General features: G+C 39.3%; 1 pseudogene; it reads right to left on the bottom strand.

Annotated features, from left to right (window-relative positions):
- LOC129502006 (ubiquitin-conjugating enzyme E2 D3-like) overlaps positions 1 to 8,115 on the bottom strand; it is a 176,952-nt pseudogene extending 168,837 nt beyond the window's left edge.
- Between the last annotated feature and the right edge of the window lie 14,054 nt (positions 8,116 to 22,169).

Below are 22,169 nucleotides of genomic sequence, written 5' to 3'. Positions count from 1 at the left end.
CCTTAAATTAGCATAGACGAAAGGACAGGCAAAGATGCGGGCAAAGCATACCCTATTTATCTACTTTATTATAAGATTAATTTTCTTTCTAGAATATCTGTGAATATGGGACTGAATTACTCTTTGATATGGAGGACAGAGCACAAAAGACTGTCCACGCCTGCTGAAATGGTCCAATAATTAGATACCATTTTTAGCTCCAAAAATTTGAATTTATTTTTATTTTACTTTTGCCCTAAGATTAGAAAGAAGCCAATCTTCTCATTTCACATATTGGAAGAATTAGTCTCCAGAATCCTCAAAAAGACTGAATAGCATCGGATGATTAGTGCCCTACATTGCTGACCTACTTTGTTTTTTCTGTTTAGTTCCCTTATAATTATGAACTATTAGAGCTGCCTGTAACTTCAAAAAGCAGTGTTTATGATTCTGTAGAATGGAATTTTAAGCTTCACGTGGATATGTGGTCATAGGATTGTATTATTTTTCAAAAAATATTTCCTATTTTGGTGGAAAGTTTCATATTGCCCACTTTTGTTGAGAAATTGTAAATAATTGGTTTAGAAAATAGTCTGTTGAAAAATAATTTTATTTTCTGAAGGGTCATGGGTGACTTTTTCATGGTTCCTTAGTCTTTCACAAGATGACCATAAAATACCTTTACAGCCTTCTTTCCTGACACTTTTCTTTATCACTTCTGAGCTGTAGCTATGGTCCTTCTAGCCAGCATCTGAATACATCCTGTTTGCTTGCTTGCCCCTGACTTTGCACTTGCAACTTCCCTGATGTGAATATTCCTTCCCCATTCACTCTCATTCTTCCAGACCAAGCTCAAACTGCATCTTTCTTAGAACTCCAAGTCTTTACGTAAAAAGTCATTCCTATATTTCAACAATTAACACACAGTGTGTTACAAGTATTGTGTTTATTTCTCCCTGTAAAGTTTGAATTCATGTGGAGCAAAGACAATATTGTGTTATTATTCTTAGAATTAATGATATTTAATGTGGTGTTAGGCATAAGTAAATAATTAATAAATCTTTACTGGATAAAACAGAATGAATCTAAAATCCCAAAGGCCAGCATTTCTTTCAACAGAATATAACTTCAACTTAGGTTTTCTTTCTTCTTGTTATTGCTTAATTAAACTCTATCTTGAAAGAAGAGAGGTATATTTTTTATTAATACATGGATCTCTGAAATATCTGATACTTGATATTCTATTATTTCTAAAGCTATACTGATTTTAATTACTATAACATATTCTTTTGAAAGAATGTCCATATGGTTGTGCCTAGATAGACTAAATTAACCTCTCATCCTTTTAGTAGTTTTGAGAATATGTGTAATAAGTAAAGGCAACAGTGCATTTACTGACTCAGTCTTAACAGACTGTCACACCAGCTCACTTGGGATGGAGCCCTTTGGGGGCATCAGGAGATGGGAAGATATCAAATGTCTTTTGGGTGGGATATTCTTTCTCTCTGGCATCTTAGTGCCACTATTTATCAGAAAAGAAGGAATTGGCTGTCTGTTCTCATCATGAAAAAAGAATTTACATTTCCCTAAAGTGAGAACCAACTTCTAGTTAAAAGATTATATTTGGAGATTATCACCACCTTGTTTGGTTACAGTAGAAGCTAATACACTATTCAGAACAAGGCAATATTCTCAATTATCATATCCAGTATTCTGTGAGAGGAATTTCACTATAGTACGAAAATTACCCAGATCAAGAAATAAATACTGCTCTTGCTAGTAAAGAAATTGCCTTCATAGGAAAAATAATGGCTTGTGAAGAAAAATGTTCTGAGGTTACTTAGAAATTTTCTTATTAAATAAATATTGTATGTTTACTATATTTATTTAGTACTTCTGTGCATAGGGCCTTGTTTGCCAATTTATTAATTCTGGATGCTACTCAAGTGCAACGTACAGCCAGATCCTTCAAGTTTGACAAGTTCTTCAGAATCATTAATATTTCTCTTATGTTCTCCAGCATTTTAGGTAATCATGCATATCCACAGCACAGGCCAGGGAATCTATTAAGGTTCTATAGACTTCCAACTGAGTGTGCTACTACAAGAACATTCAGTTCCTAGAAGTTAAAAACATATCTCTAAACAGCTCATAAATTCTGGCTTCAGGTTTAAACTGATGTCAGATGCCAGAGTCAATAACCCCCTAAGTTGGTGTGATCTCAATTCCATATGGTCCCATGGACTTGCTTGATCTTAAAGTGCAAATGTGCTACATAGATGATGATGTGAGTCACTCATTCTTATGGGGTGGCAAGGATCTTCAGTTCAGATATATAGATATTCATTACTGAAGTTTGAAGGTTATTTTCTTTACAATACGTGGAAATACTGAAAGCAGTCAAGCTTGTGGATCTCAATATTGAGAGTTCATAGTATTCATGGGTAGTGGTGGTGGTTAAGATGACCTACCAGGGCCCCAGCCAGAGATAATCTGGTTTAATAACCTAAATTGTGGTTGCAGATCCTGGTGATTGCGATGTAGCTGGTCCAAAGGTAATATTTTGGGAGACACTGCCTTGAGACTTCTAATCCTTCATCTTTTGTAGGCTTGTGAACCAGCTCCAGAACCACAGAAGCTGGTAAAGAGATTCTTCTGAAGAAAGGAACACTCAGGAGAAGGCCATCGGGCTCAAGGAGCAGAGTACTCAGAAGGAAGTGGGAGGACCTAAATTTTTTAATTTACTTTAAAAATATTACCACTTATCTGTGTTCATAATTCACAATGAGAAACCATCTGGGATTTTAATCACGTTCTAGTGAAAAGTGATGGTTGAAATAATTAAGGGTTAGGGTTAGTTGACTTTACATCAGTGAAGTGTTGGTGACTTTTCTCTTTGGTGATACTGAAATGAGGTTCCACTCACTGCACCAATCAAGCTTGTATCCTTGGATCAGACTCTGAAATGAATCTAGGGAACACTCAGAGCTCATTCGCTGTGTGTAACTCAGCTACTGTCTTTTGTTCATTCATGCATCTACTTATACGTACAATCATTTTTTCCTTTGTTGATTCTACTAACATTTCTTACAGGTTTATACATGCCAGGCACTGTACTAAATGATGGAAATAAAATAACGGGGGAATTTATTCTAGTGAGAGAAACGGATGATGACAGGTCATTACACCACTGGATGATAGGTGCTGTGCTAGATGAGTATGAAGCACTATGGGAGCACAAAGGAAGGGAACTTTGCTCAGAGTTGAGGAACTCCAGGAAGGCTTTCCAGGGGCAGGAGAATCTGAGCCCCGAAGGATGGGTATTATTGGTCAAACAGTTGAAATAATAGTGTTGAGACAAATTTGAACATCCTATTGCTTAAGATTAGCACACCGTGTGAGAGTCATGTGACTCTCAATTCGTGTGAGAATTGAGAGAGATCATGGAGCAATCAAAGAACCAAAAAACCAACACGTACATGGAACACCCTGAAACCTGGGTGCATATGCAGCCTGGCGTGGACTTCTGTGAGCATGGAAAAAATGAAACATCCTTAGTTCTAAGGAATTTACAGATGAGTAATGCAGGCCACTACCTCCAATAAGTTCATATGTGGGGATTGATTTTCTCTTCTATTTTTTACAAATTTATACATAAATTGGGAACACATATGGTTCAGATTCATTAGACTCCATCCATCAATTTAGATCCCAATGCAAGCAAATTGAACTATATATTTCATTGAAATTGTTAATCTGTAATTAAACTTAACTTTAGGCTAAAAATATCAAAATGATGAAGTTATATTTAATAGGTGATACACAACATACCTGGCCTCTATGTGCTAAATAAACACTTTTCTGAATGAGTTGCTACTATTGCTATATTTAATTTTTAAAACAACTTTGAATAGACATGGTTATTATTTTCCTAACATAGGTGAGGAAACAGAAGCATTGAGAGGTTAAGAAACTTGTTCAAGTTACAGCAGAGCTATTCACTGCAGAAGAAATCTAACTCCAGAATCTATCCTCTCCACTCATATTATACAGGCTCTCTGATTTCAGAAATGGCTGTGCAAAAAAGCAGAGTGATAATATCTCTAATGGATGAGAAGTATGGTTAGGATTCAAGGTGACTGACTTTAGAACAGAAATAGAGAAGTTACCATCTTTACAGAAAAAAAAAAATGTGTGCAGAGGAGGCACATCTTTCATAACTCTTGGATGTCACTCCAAAATCTTGCAGCCCCATCTACTGGCACAGACACTGCCCCAGAGCACTTGGTTTTCACCACCCTTGTGCAGATGGGATCTGATAGCATCTCTCCTTGGGTCTGCATGGACACCTCTTGCTTCCTGCTGCAAGGATTCCTGGTTGTTGCTGTGGGAACTCACTTGGTGCTCACACATGTGCACCCTGGACATTCAGGAGAGTTAATTCCATGGTATCATCTTGAATCAGTGAAGGGCAAGAGACCAGAGATCAGTGTTTTCTCTTAGTTCTAAGATGCATTTCATAGGGTTCATCGGCAGTCCTGTTGGTTTGAGCCCCATCTGTTGGAGCAGCTCGCTATCATTTAGCTCCTGGTCCCATCAAAAAGTGGTCATAAGACTTGAGAAAGATAATGCCTTCGTAGTTCATTACCTCCCCTTTCTGACTGGAACACTGGTATGTGGATGACTGTCACTATCCATCTCCACAATACTTCCTAGGATTGTATTTATAACACTCTCACTGCTGTTTAGAATAAATCCTTTGGTTAGCCACATAAAGAATGTCTAGAAGTGTGAAGGTGGTGAGAGTTTTACTCTACTTACAAACTAACCTATTAGCCTGCCACAGGTTTTTGGATGCTGGTGGAAAAGACAAGATCCCTGGGTCCGAGATGAAGGGCAGTTTATCACTCACAGCAATAGCAGTAGCTAGAAGATCTGCATTTTGATGCTGGTTCTTCAGGCCCAATTCATAGGGCCAGGTGGTATATATACTTATGTACTGGGCTGCATTACAGGCAGTAAACTCTGAACTTAGAGAACTCCAACCTTTTATAATGGGAAGATGCCTGCCCTTTGCTCTGGAGAGGTGTTATCTTTACTAATCTGGACAGTAAGCAAACATGTCCTTTACTTTGGAGGGAAACATTATCTTTATCTTCTAAGGCAAACCTACCCTTGGCTCCAGGGGCAAATACTATTTCTATCTTCCCAGGTTGCCCACTGCACAAACATCCTTGTAAATACAATTTTTAAAAAAGATTTTATTTATTTATTCATGAGAGACAGAGAGAGAGAGAGAGAGAGAGAGAGAGAGAGAGAGAGAGGAAGAAACACAGGCAGAGGGAGAAGCAGGCTCCACACAAGGAGCCCGATGCGGGACTCGATCCTGGGTCTCCAGGACCATGCCCTGGGCGGAAGGCAGGCACTAAACCGCTGAGTCATTCAAGGATCCCCCGAAAATACAATTTGGATGAAAGAGCAGGGCATGTAGAAATTTTAGAAAGCTATGGAATACTGTCTCCCAGTAGCTTTTCGAAAGAATTGTGTGGGGAGGTTTTCAGGATCAAAAACCACAATGAGATTCCACCTCACACCAGTGAGAATGGGGAAAATTAGCAAGACAGGAAACAACAAATGTTGGAGAAGATGCAGAGAAAAGGGAACCCTCTTGCACTGTTGGTGGGAATGTGAACTGGTGCAGCCACTCTAGAAAACTGTGTGGAGGTTCCTCAAAGAGTTCAAAATAGACCTGCCCTACGACCCAGCAATTGCACTGCCTGGGATTTACCCCAAAGATTCAGATGCAGTGAAATGCCGGGACACCTGCACCCCGATGTTTATAGCAGCAATGTCCACAATAGCCAAACTGTGGAAGGAGCCTCGGTGTCCATTGAAAGATGAATGGATGAAGAAGATGTGGTCTATGTATACAATGGAATATTCCTCAGCCATTAGAAATGACAAATACCCACTATTTGCTTCAACATGGAGGGACCTGGAGGGTATCGTGCTGAGTGAAATAAGCCAATTGGAAAAGGACAAACATTATATGGTCTCATTCATTTGGAGAATATAAAAATTAGTGAAAGGGAATAAAGGGAAAGGAGAGAAAATGAGTGAAAATATCAGTGAGGGTGACAAAACATGAGAGACTCCTAACTCTGGGAAACGAACAAGGGGTAGTGGAAGGGGTGGTAGGTGGGGGGTTGGGGTGACTGGGTGATGGGCACTGAGGGGGGCACTTGGCGGGATGAGCACTGGGTGTTATGCTATATGTTGGCAAATTGAACTCCAATAAAAATATTAAAAAAAAGAATTGTGTGGGGAGTATGTGTGGTACGGCACTTGCCATGGGACATATGCCTGCTGTCTGGGACAGGAGTGTTTGGTTGCCACAAAATAGGCATACTGATGTTACCCCTGCACAGATAGCGAGAATATTTTATTATCTCATTCACAAAAACCCAGGTTGCACTGTCTATTGTCAGGAAATGCTATATATCAATATATGTATATTTATAGTAACCAGCTATATAGTTAGAGCTAAGTGTAGGTGCATAGATATATAAGTGAACTCTCCTGATCTCACGACAAATGTATACATGATTTATTTTATTATTGTTGCTTCCATTTTAAGTAGGTTTTTTTTTTTTTTTACCTGTATTACATTTCATTTGTGGTGGTTTTTGGAGTTCTTATGGCTGTCAGGAAGAAAGATACTACCACCTGCCGAGTTTATATGGTAATGACTTCACAAGTCCTTCCCCACAGGGAAATATAAATATTATTTGGGTAATATGCCCTGGAGAAAGAGGAATATGCAGACATTTCAAGAATGAGTGAACATGGGATCTGAGCTGACACCAATACTTAGGGACTAGAGCATAATCGTATTCCACTGGTTTGGGGTGGGGGGCAAGTAATAAATGGAATGATAGCTCAGGTCAGGCTCATAGCAGGTGGGCTGCTTCCTCATTTTCATACAGTGGTCATTTCCCTGGTTCCTCAAATATATAATTGGAATGGTAAGCCTGGAGGTGAGGTGGGATAGTTTTTTTGATGCAACTTATATGTCAACTTGGTGTCAACATCTGCTAGGGTGGTGTGCGATGGCACACCAGGATGTATTACTTAACTTAAATTAGTGACTATAATATGAAGTTATTTTTCTAGTAGGTAGAATAAAAGGGTCTAGAAATCAGGGAAGGGAGAAGCCCAGCATACCATCACTCCTGTGATCCACTTGAATTTTAGTTTCCTTTCCCTTCGATTTTAGGTTCTATGGGCTTAGAGGTCCTCGTTCTCAGAAAGATAGTGCTTTCACCAGAGGACATAGTGAAAATGATATTGAACTTTAAACTCTTTCCACTGCCTGGTCATTTTGGGTTTACAATGTCAACAGGAAAGCAGGTAAGGAGAGAAGATGTCAGGGTAGTTGACCCTGATTATCAAGTGATTGAAGGGTTGCTGTTTCACAGTGGGGGTAGTTTGGCACCACTGATCCACTAGTGTGTCTCTTGGGAGTTCAGTGCTTGGTTGTGATAGGTAACAGGCAAGTGCAGCATCTGTGACCCAAGAATTTCATGGTGGACAGGGTCCTAGATCCCCTCAGAGATGAGAGTTTGGTTTCTCACAACAGGTAAGCAACCCAGACAACAGATGTACAAAGCTGAGGGTGTGGAAAATTTAGAATTGATGTCTATTATAGCCTTGAGACTAGTGAGAGTGCTTCACTGAGAGGACTGTAGTTCAGTGTACTAACCTTTTTTGTATGGGTTTCATTGGAAAATGAGACCAATTAGGATCCTAAGGAAGATGTTCTTAGATGGGGAGAACTTATTATCAGAAGCAAGTAGATACAAACATCTTAAATTAGGGGTCACAGTAGTGGATACTATTATATTCCATCCAGATGACCCCTGCAGATCCAAGGCACTCCTTCTCCAACCCTGAATATGTTGACTACTCATGGCTCCAAGCTACCACCTAATCTGGGAATTGCCCATGGTGGAAGGACATTCCTTCACTTAAGGTTATGCTTTCTTGCTTGGCGAAGTCAGCATTTAATTCCTGGTCATCTGGGAGTTCAAATGCTTGTTTCCCTTGTCTCATCTTGGGACATCTCTGAAGGGCCATCCTAGATTTAGATTTCCCCATGCTCTCCATGGGATAGGCTGAAGTTTGGTGTAATTAAACAGAAGTTCAACTTTTCCTCTGCAAAATCCTGCTTCCATCACTCCATTACATGTGCTATTCCTGAGAGGATGTACCAATAAGCGTACACGAGCGTCAGTGTCTGCATCTAGGAAGCCACCTTTGGTTTAGTATTTACTTAGTTTGGAATGAGGGTGAGAGATTTCAAGTAAGAGAGAATACAGATATTACAGAACTCAGTAGTTCTTTTATGGTAGATGATCAAATAAAGGGAAGGGAAAGTGCACCTTCTCTCTTTGCAATAATTAAAAAAGAAAAAAAAAACGTAAGAGGATGCCCTCCCTTTTTTGAGGCTCTGGTGCCTGCAGAAACCTGAAAGAGAAAGGCCACTCTGACTTGGGCATGGATAACTTTGTCTTCAGCACATGAAGGGCAAAATTGGGTCTGCAGGCCTGGAAGAGAGAGTAAGCGTCTCTCTCAGATTTCACACTGAGCTGGCTCATCCAGTGCTGTGAAGCTAATGAGCTGTGTTCTCATTCTGAGTCAGTGTGGGCCACACACTTTTCAGGCCATTTTTACATGACAGCGATGAGAGAGAGTGTATGTATTATTAGTAATCACCTGTTTTGTGTTCTTGCAAATTAAGAAATGTTGGATAAAAACCCTCTTTTCACTCATTTCTGGACAATTTAAATTTGAAGCATATTTTTACCATCATGAACAGCAGACAAGAAATTCTGATCCTTGACTGTATTTATTTATTATTAGATATTCTCTCACTATGGCAATGTAGTGGAGTGGCCGGCCGCCCGGGACTACTCATTTTCCCCTTGCTTCCAGGAAGCAGCACAATGATGGTTAACAGACATGGCTGTAGAAAGCTTTCTTTTTAAAATTCCTGTGACTACATCGAATTGTTTGCCAACTCTATACCTATGTAGAACTAAAAATGTGAGAAGCATGTATTTTTCCAGTCACATTTAATTGCATCAACATGGAGTTCATATTGGCTTTTGCAGCAACAGCTAATGAGCCATATGTGGAAGAATCCAGATGTTTAGATTATAAGCTCCTTCAATCCATTATACAAATGTCCATTTATGACAATGTCTTGCACTGTGTGGAAAGGAGAACGGCATCACCAATGAGGAAATACAACTGAAGGCTAATTACACAGCTGCTATTTGCAAATGTTGGGGGAGATTTTCCTGTTGAAAGTATTACTTTCAGTATGAAGTGGTGGGGTTGGGAGGAGGGATTCGTGGAAATCTTGTAACTGCTGTTACTTACATGACGGTGTGTCTGTTTCATTAACTCCCAAATACAGTCACATTCATTCATGCGTGTGCACACGCGCACACACGCACACACACACACAACCACTAAAATGTGGGGAACACAATGCATGCTTTAACAGAGATGCAAAGTGTTCAGGAGGCACAGAGAGCTTGACAAGTCATTCCCTCAAGGACAGAGCAGGGACAGCTTCTTAAAGGGGTTCCTGGGGCTACATATTGAAAGGGGTTTTGACAACTGCAGATTGGGAGGGAGGTAATTACAAATGGACAGAATTTAATGAGACAAAGACAGGTAAGGAAAAGGCAAAACATTTGAGACATTTGCTGTATTCCTTTCAACATGTAAATATTTAGGTTCTTTTTGGGACTGAGTAGGGATGGGGCATTTTAACACATCAAGTTGAAATCAGTTAATGCTATCAAGCTGTTAAGCCCAGTCTCCTTTAGTGGGAAGTCACTATTGCATTTTCTCTAACAACAATGAACCACACACTCTTCCCTCCCCAAGCCTGCAACTGGCTTGACACCTACTCTGAGAAATAGGTGAAAGTTGGGTCCATGGGCATGACCACAGGATAATATGAATAATATGAGCATATGGGGTCTCTGAAGGGTAAGGAGAGAGAGAGTAAAGCTTAGAAATGCTTATATTAGGGAAGGTCATAGAAAAGACACGGTGCTCAGATCCCAGTCGCTCTCCCGGTCTGTCCCTTAGGAGCAAAAATCAGCAAAAGCCATATTGATTTTGGTCTTGGAATTGTTAATGCTTAAGCAGAAAGCAAGATGGAGTGGATTTACAGATGTGTGCTTTGGGTCTTCTTTCTGCTACAACTTCAGTAACTCTTAGAATTTGCTTCCTTCCGTCTTTGGCATCGTATTCATTCTTGGGATTCCAACAGTCACCTAGTCGTCTACAATTTCTGAAAGTCATTTAAATTTGGGTGAAAGGGAATAGAAGGGAAGGGAGAAAAAAATGGGTAGGAAATATCAGAAAGGGAGACAGAACATAAAGACTCCTAACTCTGGGAAACCAACTAGGGATGGTGGAAGGGGAGGAGGGTGGGGGGTGAGGGTGAATGGGTGACGGGCACTTAGGGGGACACTTGACAGGATGAGCACTGGGTGTTATTCTGTATGTTGGCAAATTGAACACCAATAAAAAATAAATTTATTATTAAAAAAAAGTTGCCAGTTGTCTAAGTACCTTTTGTATTTGAAAATTCAGCCTATCCTTATTGATTTCAAAATTTTCTATTTATCCTGTTTAAAATAAAACATTGGATTTTGAAAAAAAAATAAATTTGGGTGCTTGGACATCTTTCATTTCAAAACCCTAGTCCCGCAATTCAGGGCCCTGCTGGCCCCAAAACTCTGCAGAGCAAATCTTGGCTCCTTATCTCACCATGTACCCTTTCCACATGCTTGCTTCCCCAACCCCACTTTCCTCATCCTGTTGACCCATCTCTTGGTGCCAATTTGCTACTTGTTCTCCATGGTGAAAGCTTTGACTCTATGTTCAACTCTTCTTTCTCTGAACTTTAAATAACCAACTTTAGTTGGTTGTATTAGTCTTTTTTAAAAAAGATTTTTATTTATTTGAAAAAGAGAGATAAAGAGAGTAGCAGAGAGAGAGGGAGAAGCAGACCCCCTGCTGAGCAGGGAGCCCCATGTGGGGCTTGATCCCAAGACCCTGGAATCATGAACTCAGCCAAAGGCAGATGCTTAACCCACTGAGCCACCCGGGTGCTCCAGTTGTCTTTTTCAATTCTATCATTGAAGTGACTTACAAATCATCCTTTCCTTTCAATTCTAAGTATTAATGACATGTATGGAGCTTTGATTTGTCCCAGTGTGTGCTGGTAGTGAGCTTCTTAATTGCTTCTTAATCCATTTGCTCAATCCTTGTACCTGTATACTTTCTAAAACACAAATCTGATATGATCACGATGATGTTGGTGATGATGATGATGATGGTAACAACAGCTAAATGAGGGGAGGAAGTGTAACTTCCTACATTATTCACTTGTTATGAAAATTGAACAAAATTATGTTGGTAAAGAATTTAGCATAGTGCCTGGAATGTAATACATCCTGAATAAATATTGATTACGGTCTTTCCTCATTTTAGAAACACTGTATGTGTATATTCCAGTTTCCAAACTCACTTGACTCTCCCTCACATCAGGGGCCTCTCAAGTGTGTCTCCGGAACATTCCTCCCCTCTCCTGCACCCCACCACCCTGCCTCTCTTTAATAGCTGTTCCCTATTCATTCTCCAGTCTGTTCAAAAGCCTGTTTTCATCTGAGTCTTCCCTGAGTACCCAGACCTGTTTAAACTACTTTGAAGTGCTTCTGCAGAACCTCGTATTTCCAATCTTGCACTCACTGTGCAGTGGAGTAGAAAGTCTTCACACCAAAATGCAGATGGGTAAGGAATACGAGGTCCTACTCAGTGAAGAATTCTCACATGCTTTTAACGGTACTTCATCTTTTTTCTAGGTAATTTTATGGTTGTCATTTGATTTCTTCCCTGTTTCCTGTTCCTTTGTACAGGAGCCTCCTGGCCCTCATGGTCATTCTTGTGGACCTAACATTGTTTTGGCTTTTAACATGCTTTGCAGACATAAGCTTCAGCCACATGTTATAATGGCTGCCACTCCAGGATCAACAGTTTTAATTAATTGCCTGCTTTTGGAAACCTCTGAATGGCACACAATGACTTTTGAGCCATCATCCCACGACACAGAAGCAGAAGGAACCTCTAGAGTGTTATCTCAGGGTTTTCTTCTGCTTAACCATCCTTGCAATAATCTGCAAAGGCTGATAAGCTCACTGGGCTCCAGGTAAGGAAAAGGTGTGACATTAGAGTAGTTCATCTAGGAGAAAACAAGCAGAAAAGGATATTTGAAAACTTTCCCTTTCAATCCAGGGGAGGTGGGAAGGATAAGAAGTGAAATGAGGTCTCATTTGGGGTTCTAAGACGAGAACACCTCACACAAGACCTCCCTCTCTAGATTATGGCACTTTCACAGTAGAAGTAGCAACTATGTCTTGTCTGAAGGAAGGTCCATGATCAGACTCCTGATCCTTTTTCTGCTCAGAGCATTTCCCAATACTTCCTTTCCTCTTTGCCTCCATTTTACCTTATGTATTTTCCATCATTGCACAGTATAAGTTTTTGCATTTTTTAATGTCTGTTTCCTCCTTCCAAACCAGTAGTCCTTAATGGGAAGTGACTTGGTCCTCAAAGGACAACCGGCAGTGCCTGGGGACAGTCACAACCCAAGATCTTACCTTGTGCACAACAGTTCTCTACAACTGTGATCTGTCCCCAACGTCAATAGGGCTGGGGTTCTAGACTGTAAATTCTTATAGGTAGTAATTATGTCTTATTTATCTCTTCACCTCTAGTACCTCACGTATTGTCTGGTACATAATAGAAACTTAAGAATTGCTTATTTAACGACTAAATAAATGCACAAAGGGAATGAATGAATGAATGAATAGCAAACACTTAATTTTTGGATCCTCTACAAATCTCAATTGGTTTTGTGTGTTCTGGTTAGTATGAAGTTAAGTTTGTTAGTTGAGCAGAATACCTATCACACCTAATCTCTTTAGAGATACAGATACTGGAAAAACTGAAAATTCATGTATCTTAAAAAGGAGAGGAGGGAACTAAAATGGCAAAATATTTGCAATCAGCAAGCCCTTACCCTTTCCTCTGCCATACTCTCCCTGCAACAAGTGTCAGAGTCTAGGAAAGCCTTTTCTTGGCTCTACTGGAAGAACAAAGCTTACTACTGCATACTACATTCAACAATTAAAAAGTTTCACTGTAGATGATTCTATGGGTGCCTAGCATCTGGTTTCAACAATGGCGATTGGTAGTGAAATTATGATCCACATGGCATGTGTGTGCCTCAGAATGGTTTGGCTGCATGAAGATCATCTCCCAAAACAAACCCTGAATGAGACAAATAGTGCAGAATGGTGGTTGTGTCAGAAGCAGAGTTGATAAGCAGTATAGAATTGATGCAGCGACTCTGGGTTTGCATTATTCTCAGATGGAGTTATCAGTTATTATGTCCACCAAGGTCGTAGCTCACGCCTACACATCCACAGTGCCCACTCTTAACTAGTTTGCAGAATTTTCTTCATCATACTTCTATCTGGCAGTTCTAGATATCTTAAAAAATATTTGACATTCCAGTTGATCTTTTGTCAAATTGACATGCATGAAGAAAAGAAAAAAATATTGAAGGGATTGGGAATCGTGTGAAATTATTAGGAAATTTTCTGACTTCCCAAGTGGTGCTTCATATGAAAGAATAAACTTGGTTAAGAGAGGTTTATTCTCATGTGAGGGTTACTATTTTATTTTAAGAGTAAGTCTTCTACTGCAGTATGGTGGATAATCCAAGACATATTTTTAGAATATTACTAATAAATGGATTAAAATTTGGCTGTGGAATGAAGAAATTTGCAAGTACTTATTTCACAATATCCTTAGAAATTAATAAGCACTTTTTCCTTTTCATAAGAGAGCAATATTTGCTGGGAAGAAATAATTTACGTCATGAAGGCTTCTATCAGATGAAGAGCAGAGTGAGGAAGGAAGCATTCAAGAATGGGAGGCCAAATGCCTGATCCCTTGCCAACCCTTCTATGACTTCTGATCCTCAAACAATCCCAGAGAGATCTCCTAGGAAAGATATTTATTCTTTGTTTAAAGGTTAAGGAAAATTAAGCAGGGAGAGTCTGATTCACTTGCCTCAAACCATACAAGTAGCACCTTGTATAATTCAAGCTTGAATGCCCATATATGGAAAAGTTTCTTCAATCAACCTCCTGCCTTCTCATAAGCAGATAGAGAGGCTGGTGATTCTCCACCCAGGTTGCAAATTACCACCACTTGCAGAGCTGAAAGAACACTGATGCTCTAGTCCAATGTTTGGTATAATTGGTAGAGACCCACAGATCAGTTTTGTTTTAAACTCCCTGGGTGATTCTAAATTGTTACGAATGTTGAGAATCATTGGCCTACCCCCAATCTTCCTGCAATGTGTTTTACTCCTTGTATCTGAGTGTTTATTTATTTTTTTGGACTGTTTCATGGTACTTTTACATGAAATTTACAAAGAACTAAGTATTCTATAGTTTGAGTGACACAGAGAAACTTCTTTATTATTTTTCCTAATGAGCCAGGATATTTTTTATTAACCCAACTCTATTAAGTGGGATTTACAACTTAAGCTCGGGGTTAATCAAAGATTAGCAATGTGAAGAGTAAGGCATTTTTTTCAAATTTCTATATCATACCTTTGGAATTAGTTACCAGTGGCCTGGCTCACCAATGGAGAATTCTTAAGGCAACTGTAAAACCACACACAGCTGACCAAGGCCAGGAGCCACTTAGTCCTGGCCCTAGGCCATGTAAACGCTTAGGTTGGAGGGGTCTTCAGTTTATTGCATTCATTTGAAAAATGCATTTCTTATTCTGGAATGCCTCTGCTTGTGTTTTCCTCTCTAGGTTAAAATGTTTGAAAGCCATACTGTGATTGATGTTTCTCATTCTGAAGTGTAAATCCAATCACAGTATGTTCTATGAGGAATGGTCCCATGACTGTGTCTTCCTGAACATGGAATCTCCATGTCCCCTGAAATTGCCTTTCTTCACATGACTTCTTACCATAATTCTTAACACCTGCTCTTCTTTATTTTCTAAGCTTGTACTCCCACCCTGTCACTTTTTGTCTTCTGATAGGGATTTGTGATGTCATCTATGACTATGTCACACCTCAGCGTGGTCAGCAGGGCTAAAGACATCAGTTATCCCTGAATTTAGACATCAAATTCTTTCTGTTTTACAGTTAATAGTTATACATATTAAGGGAAATGTACATCTGAGTTTGAGATTTTAGAAACAAATCACGTAAAACTACAATTTAACAAATGGTAAAGTTATGCCTCAAAACAATATACCGTAGACTAACTTTTCAAAGAAATTCAACTTTAATGTGTCCATCTTATAAAGAAAAACCCTAAACTAAATGTGTTTATTAAATACTGAAAATATATTACATGCTCCGCAAGGGGGCATGTAATAAAATGAAATAAGACAAGTCTAACCCATGCATTTATTGAAAATGGAAACATTAACATTTCCAAGAGCTTTATTTTTCTAAGATAAAAGTTATTTAGTTCTAATAATAGTTCGTTAGTATGAAAATGAGTCAATGAATTTGAATGACAAAGTTCTTTGTCTACATTATCCCATTTAAATCCTCAGCTGATATGTTCTCTTTATTTTATCTAGGGAATCTATGAGACCTTCAGAAAAGGTGGAAGAATTGGACTATGAACTCAAGGCTTTTGTTCAGACCTTCTCATAGTATGAGGTACCTTGAGATGGCCTTAGCTTAGCCCCTGGAGTGGCCAGGAGCTGTAGCCGAGCTCACCCCAGAGCTGTCCCTGTCACCATGCTGCCACATTCACAAGGACAGAGGTTGCATTTTTATAATTTATATAACTCTAAGAATCTCTATTGGCCAATCCCTTAAACTAAAAGTAATTTATATAAAGATATCCAGATTAAAAGAAAAGAAAGTACAACTCTTCATAAAACTTGAGAGGGCAAGCTGTCCAAATTGGTCTCACTACAGAGAAAATGCAGCTCTACATTTTTGATTCTTTTCTAAAGGAAAGGAAAATCTAGGTGATATTTTGAAGTTTTCCAGCCTGACTGAGCCCATTGAGGTTCAACTGTTGAGAATGCTGAGGCCCAAGGAACCCACCTCTAGGACATGGAATTCATGCTTTCTGATCCTTGGGCCCGGACTCACTGATCCCTTTCCACAGCTTTCTTCCTCCTCTACATGTACATCTATCTTGGAGCAACCTTATCTCCTTAATCTTTAATTTCTGCACCTGCCATCTGAAGTTTCCTGATACATTTTTATGTTTTATCGCATATGACAGGCTTTATGCATACTTGATTGAAGTTTATATAACACAAAATCTCTTTTCTACATCGTCATTATTGTTGCTATTATTACTGTGATTAATATTTTTTGAATCTAGATCAATGGTGTTGAGATGAGCTCTGACTACTGGTTGTAATGTTCCTGCTAAAGAAATTTGTTGAAATGTAGTCTCAAAGGGTGTAAGTACCAGAAGTACTAGATTTATGGCTGTAACATGCCACCAAAATAATTATATGCATGTATCTTTGGTTGTGTTATTTTTTCAGAATTTGGGAACAGAATTATTTTCTAACAGTACTTTTTCCTGAAATTGATTGCTCGTCATTTATTTAAAGATTCACAATTACATACTGTCCATAAGTGATGGGTTACATTTAAAAAAATCTTTTAGAAACTATTGCAAATGAGTAGTTCACTATGACCTTATTGGCTATATTTGACCTAAATTAATGTGGAGGTAGGGATGGGGGTTGAGAGGAAAATAAACCACCTCCCAGTAGTCACACGGAGGTGTTAAACAATTTTGATCCTTTTAAATGTATGGCCCCTGCATGCGGTCTATAGGGAAGAAGCCTAGAACATGGATGTATATGTCTGGCAATTGGAGATTGTGCACAAAGCAGATGTCATCTGATGGAAAAGCTTTGTGGAGAAATTAGCATATATAAAAAAAGAAATTAGCATATAGTCTGGCAATTATAGTTTAGCTTGGAGTTTGATGGATATAGGTGCACGAAGGAAGACAATAGCGAGAACAAGCAAAACCAAACACTGAATACAAAGTCAGGGAGCTGATAAATCCTTATAAATTGCTCACTTGGAGAAGAGTCTCAGTTCACTTGGAGAAAGGGATACCTATGAAAAGGGTGCATTGAGAAATAAGATTGAGAAAATTGCTGTTTATGACTGGATTCCCAAGGATGGTGGGAGATGATGTGCTATTTCTCTGCTAGTAGACATCTGGGAGACAATTTTTGGTATGAAATGAAAGAGAGTTCATTGAGAGAACTTGAGAGAACTTGAGAGAGTTCACCTGGGATTTATGGATCACTCGGTCCAACTTTTCTCTTCAAAGATGGAGGTGTCTTTGTGTACTGATCATGAGAAGAGTGTTGGAATTCAGAAGTGGAGGGAAAACAGACTCCCAAATATTGGCTCCACGTGGGACAGCTCTGCGAATTTGAGTGAATTACCCACCTTTCCTAAGCTTCCTTTTCCTCATCTGCAAATCGAAAATTAAAAAAAAAAAAAGGCTGTTGTAAGAATAAGGGAAACCATGTACATAGTCCTTAGCTTAGTGGTTGAAATATAGTAAATGCCCCCAAAGCAATATTGTTATTATTACTGGCAGTGTAAGTGTTATTACTCATGGCTTCAAAGCTACAGTTTCACTCTTCCTTGCTGTGTTTTTACTAGAATTGGATGAGTTGACTAGAGTCAGTAATCAACTATCCTGACCTCAGGATAATTTGGTAAATGCAGAGTAGAAGGGGTGGAAACTCATCCAGAAGTTGGCAGGCAGTGCCCTGTAAGAATTGGTTACCTGTGCCTTGCTTCCCGTCATGATTTCTGTTCTGCATTGGGCTATAGCACTCTGGCCAGAGGTAGTATTTGGTCAGAATGGGATTGGTAGAAATAACATAGAGGTAGGGGGATTTTATCCCCAGACTCTCTTCCTTTTGAATTTTGCTGACATACATATTTTCTAGAAATCTTCATCAGGCTTAAATCTAAAAGAATAAGGCAAACACTTTTCTTTCTTTCCAACCCTTAAAGTGCTTTTATTAAGTCATCAGATGAGTACTTTCTAAGGGAAAAATAGTTTATGTGTGGTTTGGACACTAAGCATTGACTCAGCATCAGGCTTGTGAAGGAGAAGGCCAAGCTACGCCTGCTGACACACAAGTAATAATAATGGAAAAATTAAAGACCGTCCCAAGTTTGCTAAATGAAGCCATACGTTTGGAAAAGCACAATGCACCAAACCCCTTATATGCTTCTTTTTTCTTCCAAGATTATTCTCTTTGTTGCCCACCAGCATTATATTTTTTTCCTTCCAATACACATATTTTCCCAAGTTCCACTGTTGCCATAGGCTTCTCCCATGTGTTCTATATTTTTGTAAAGTGCGAGTCACAGTTAGGTAATATTAAGCAATACTTAGGAAAGCAAGCTATTTCAAATGACTTTTGAGGCTAGGAATTTCATAGAGGCTATATGTAGTTGTTCTTCCTACTTTAGGGATTAATTACATTTATAATACAAACAATGACTGCAATATAAGCTCTGAGAGACTGACTCACTAAGGAAATAAGACAGGTTTCGGAAAACGGATCCCTTGCCATTGACGCACACGAGAGAACTTTATAAAAAAAAGCTGTAATCTGAGAAATTTAATTGCCATGTAACAGTTCACATAAAACTGATACTATCAGTACGTGGATCATAATGAGATATTCTGTGATTACATGCCAGTTTCAAAAGAGCCTTGTTGCACAACCAGGTGTTTTGATTTCTTGAAATGAAAGAAAAGGAAATCAGTGTTCAGCCTCCGGGAAGTCATTCTGCAGACCTAGAAAATGAGTTAAAGATGAGAAGACAAATTTAGGAGATGATAAAGCAAGGGAGAAATGTTTGCTGCGTACCACCTTAGCGATGTTGGAGCCTTTCATCCATCAGTCTTGTGTCCTTCCATTTGGAACAGGGAGGTACTGTTGCGGGCCAGCGCTCTGGGGGTGTATCTGGCATTCCCTCATGAACCACTACAGATAGGGGTTGAGAGAGCAAAGCAACCCAAGTGGACTTCAACTAGGACAAAGCCATCCTTTCTATTAGATTTTTACTGATTTAAAACAACGTGTTCTTTGGGAACAATATTTTGTAACCAGTGGACTGCTGGATGATTTCTGGGTCCTTTGCAGCATTAACATCCTTTGACTGTATCTTCAAGGACTACTTAGAGGCACCTCAGCAAGAGGAAAAGAAGATAAATTTTTAAAAAAAGTAAAGAAATCTGTTTCAGTTAGCAATCCCTAAAATGGATCTTGCATTACTTTTTTTTTTCTTCAAATATTTATTTATTTTTGTTATTTTGAAAGGACAGTGTCTCGGTTGCAAAAAGGTGAAGCAAAGATTTCACAGACCCACACCTTCTCTTGCAGATTCTCTTCTCTGCCTTTCTCAGTGTGACACTTTAGATGACAAGCTGCTGAGGCAAATAGCCATTTTTAAAAATTCATCATTCATTCTTCTCTTGGCTTTCCAAGTAATAAGTTCCATTTTCTTTTTTTTTTTAAGATTTTATTCATTTATTCATGAGAGACAAAGACAGAGAGAGAGAGAGAGAGAGAGAGAGAGAGGCAGAGGGAGAAGCAGGCTCCATGCAGGGAGCCCGATGTGGGACTTGATCCCAGGACTCCAGGACCATGCCCTGTGTGGAAGGCAGGTGCTAAACTGCTGAGCCACCCAGGGATCCCCTAAGCTCCGTTTTCTATGCCAACATTGGGATCTTTCTAATCAGTGAAGAAAAATCCTGAAAGTTAAGACTTATGCCCACAGATGTTTACATTCCTATAGTGTAAAAAGAAAAAGAAAAAGAGTTAAGCACTCATCCAACTTCCTTTCTACCTTTAGTATGTAAGGTATGGTTGATGGGCAAGTGGTGCAAGTGTTTGAGTGTTTGTGTGTGTCATGGGAAGAAAAGCAGAGGAAATGGGAGCCAAGTTAGGGTGCTGGAAAGTCATGGAATTCCATGTTTGCGTTGCATAGATGAGGCGCTGTAGACCAAGTGACAAGATTGTGAAGCTTTGCTCGCTCACAGCTTTCCTCGAAGTGGACTTGGTGCACGTTTTACATTTCACTGTTGGGAGTGACAGTGTGTCCTGCGTAATCTTGCCTAAAAGGAAAACCAAATCCATTCACCTAACATAAACACCATGAAGTCTTATCAGTGGAGTGTGAGCCATCAGAATCTGTCTCATTGCACCCCCACTGCCAAGGGAGGATTGACAACTTAATAATAACAATAATAATTTGATTACCACTACAGAGTTCACAGAGTTATCTCCTTGGGACAAGTCAACAGTGCTGAGGAAGAAACGAGATGTTAGCCCATTTCACATACAAGGAAATTTAGGGGAGAAATCTTGTGACTTGCTCCAGATTACACAAACAAAGAGGGGAACAATCAAGACTCAAATCCAAGATTTTCCTTCTACACATTTACTGCATCTCCAAGTACAATAGTCCCCCACTTACCTGCAATTTAGCTTTCCGCAGTTTCAGTTACTTATGGTCAACCTCAGTCTAGCAGCAGATGATCCCCCTTCTGCTATCTCATCAAAAGGTCCATAGTAACCTAAGACTTTGTCACAAATGCCTGTGTCATTCACCTCACTTTGTCTCATTACGTGGGCATTTATCATCTCACATCATCACAAGAAGTTTGAGGGGGTACCTGGATGGTTCAGTCAGTTAAGTGTCTGGCTCTTAATTTCAGGTCCTTTCAAGGAAGGGGGACTTTGCTCTTATTTTAGAAAATCTACCTTTTCAATACCCAGGATGTGCTTACTCTCTTGACCTCCTATATGCTTGTAAACAACTGTTCTCATTTACTGTTACGGCTACCGTCACATAGCTCTTGCTATCGACTCAGCCAGTTCTTTAACCTTGGAGACACAACTTTTTGTTGTGATTCAAATACCTTTCTGTCATAGACTAGCTGATGTCCCTTGGTCCTACTCTGATCTTGTTTCTAATGCTCCTAAGCTAGCCCCTTTTTAGTTTATCCCTTTTATCCAAGTTTCTTATTTTCCCCTTATCCACAGTCCATGTATTCAAAACCCCCAGTCAATGCCTGAAGCTTTGGATAGTACCAAACTCTATATACACTAGGTTTTTTCCTATGCATAATTCCTATGATAAAACTTAATTCATTAAGGATTAACAATAATAATTAATAATGAAATATCAAAATTAAAACAGTATACTGTAATAAAAGTTGTGTGAATGTGGCTTCTCTCATGCATACTCAAAATACCTTATTGCCCTGTACTCCAACTTCTTTTTTTAGTATTTGCTCATTTATTTTACAGAGAGACAGAGTAAGAACATGGGGAGAGGGACAGAGGTAGGGGGAGAGAGAATCCTAAACTGACTCCATGCTGAGCATAAGCTGAACACAACCTGAGATTACAACCTGACCTGAAATTAAGAGCCAGACACTTAACTGACTGAACCATCCAGGTACCCCCTCAAACTTCTTGTGATGATGTGAGATGATAAATGCCCACGTAATGAGACAAAGTGAGGTGAATGACACAGGCATTTGTGACAAAGTCTTAGGTTACTATGGACCTTTTGATGAGATAGCAGAAGGGGGATCATCTGCTGCTAGACTGAGGTTGACCATAAGTAACTGAAACTGCGGAAAGCTAAATTGCAGGTAAGTGGGGGACTATTGTACTTGGAGATGCAGTAAATGTGTAGAAGGAAAATCTTGGATTTGAGTCTTGATTGTTCCCCTCTTTGTTTGTGTAATCTGGAGCAAGTCACAAGATTTCTCCCCTAAATTTCCTTGTATGTGAAATGGGCTAACATCTCGTTTCTTCCTCAGCACTGTTGACTTGTCCCAAGGAGATAACTCTGTGAACTCTGTAGTGGTAATCAAATTATTATTGTTATTATTATTTCACTGCTCCTAACTGAGTTATTCTCATTTTTCTTTTCTCCACTGCTAATGTGCTGTCAGAAA

This window comes from Nyctereutes procyonoides, unplaced genomic scaffold (genome assembly GCF_905146905.1).
Source record: "Nyctereutes procyonoides isolate TBG_1078 unplaced genomic scaffold, NYPRO_anot_genome, whole genome shotgun sequence".
NCBI classification, from domain to species: domain Eukaryota; kingdom Metazoa; phylum Chordata; class Mammalia; order Carnivora; family Canidae; genus Nyctereutes; species Nyctereutes procyonoides.
This window is presented reverse-complemented; position numbering and strand designations above follow the sequence as displayed.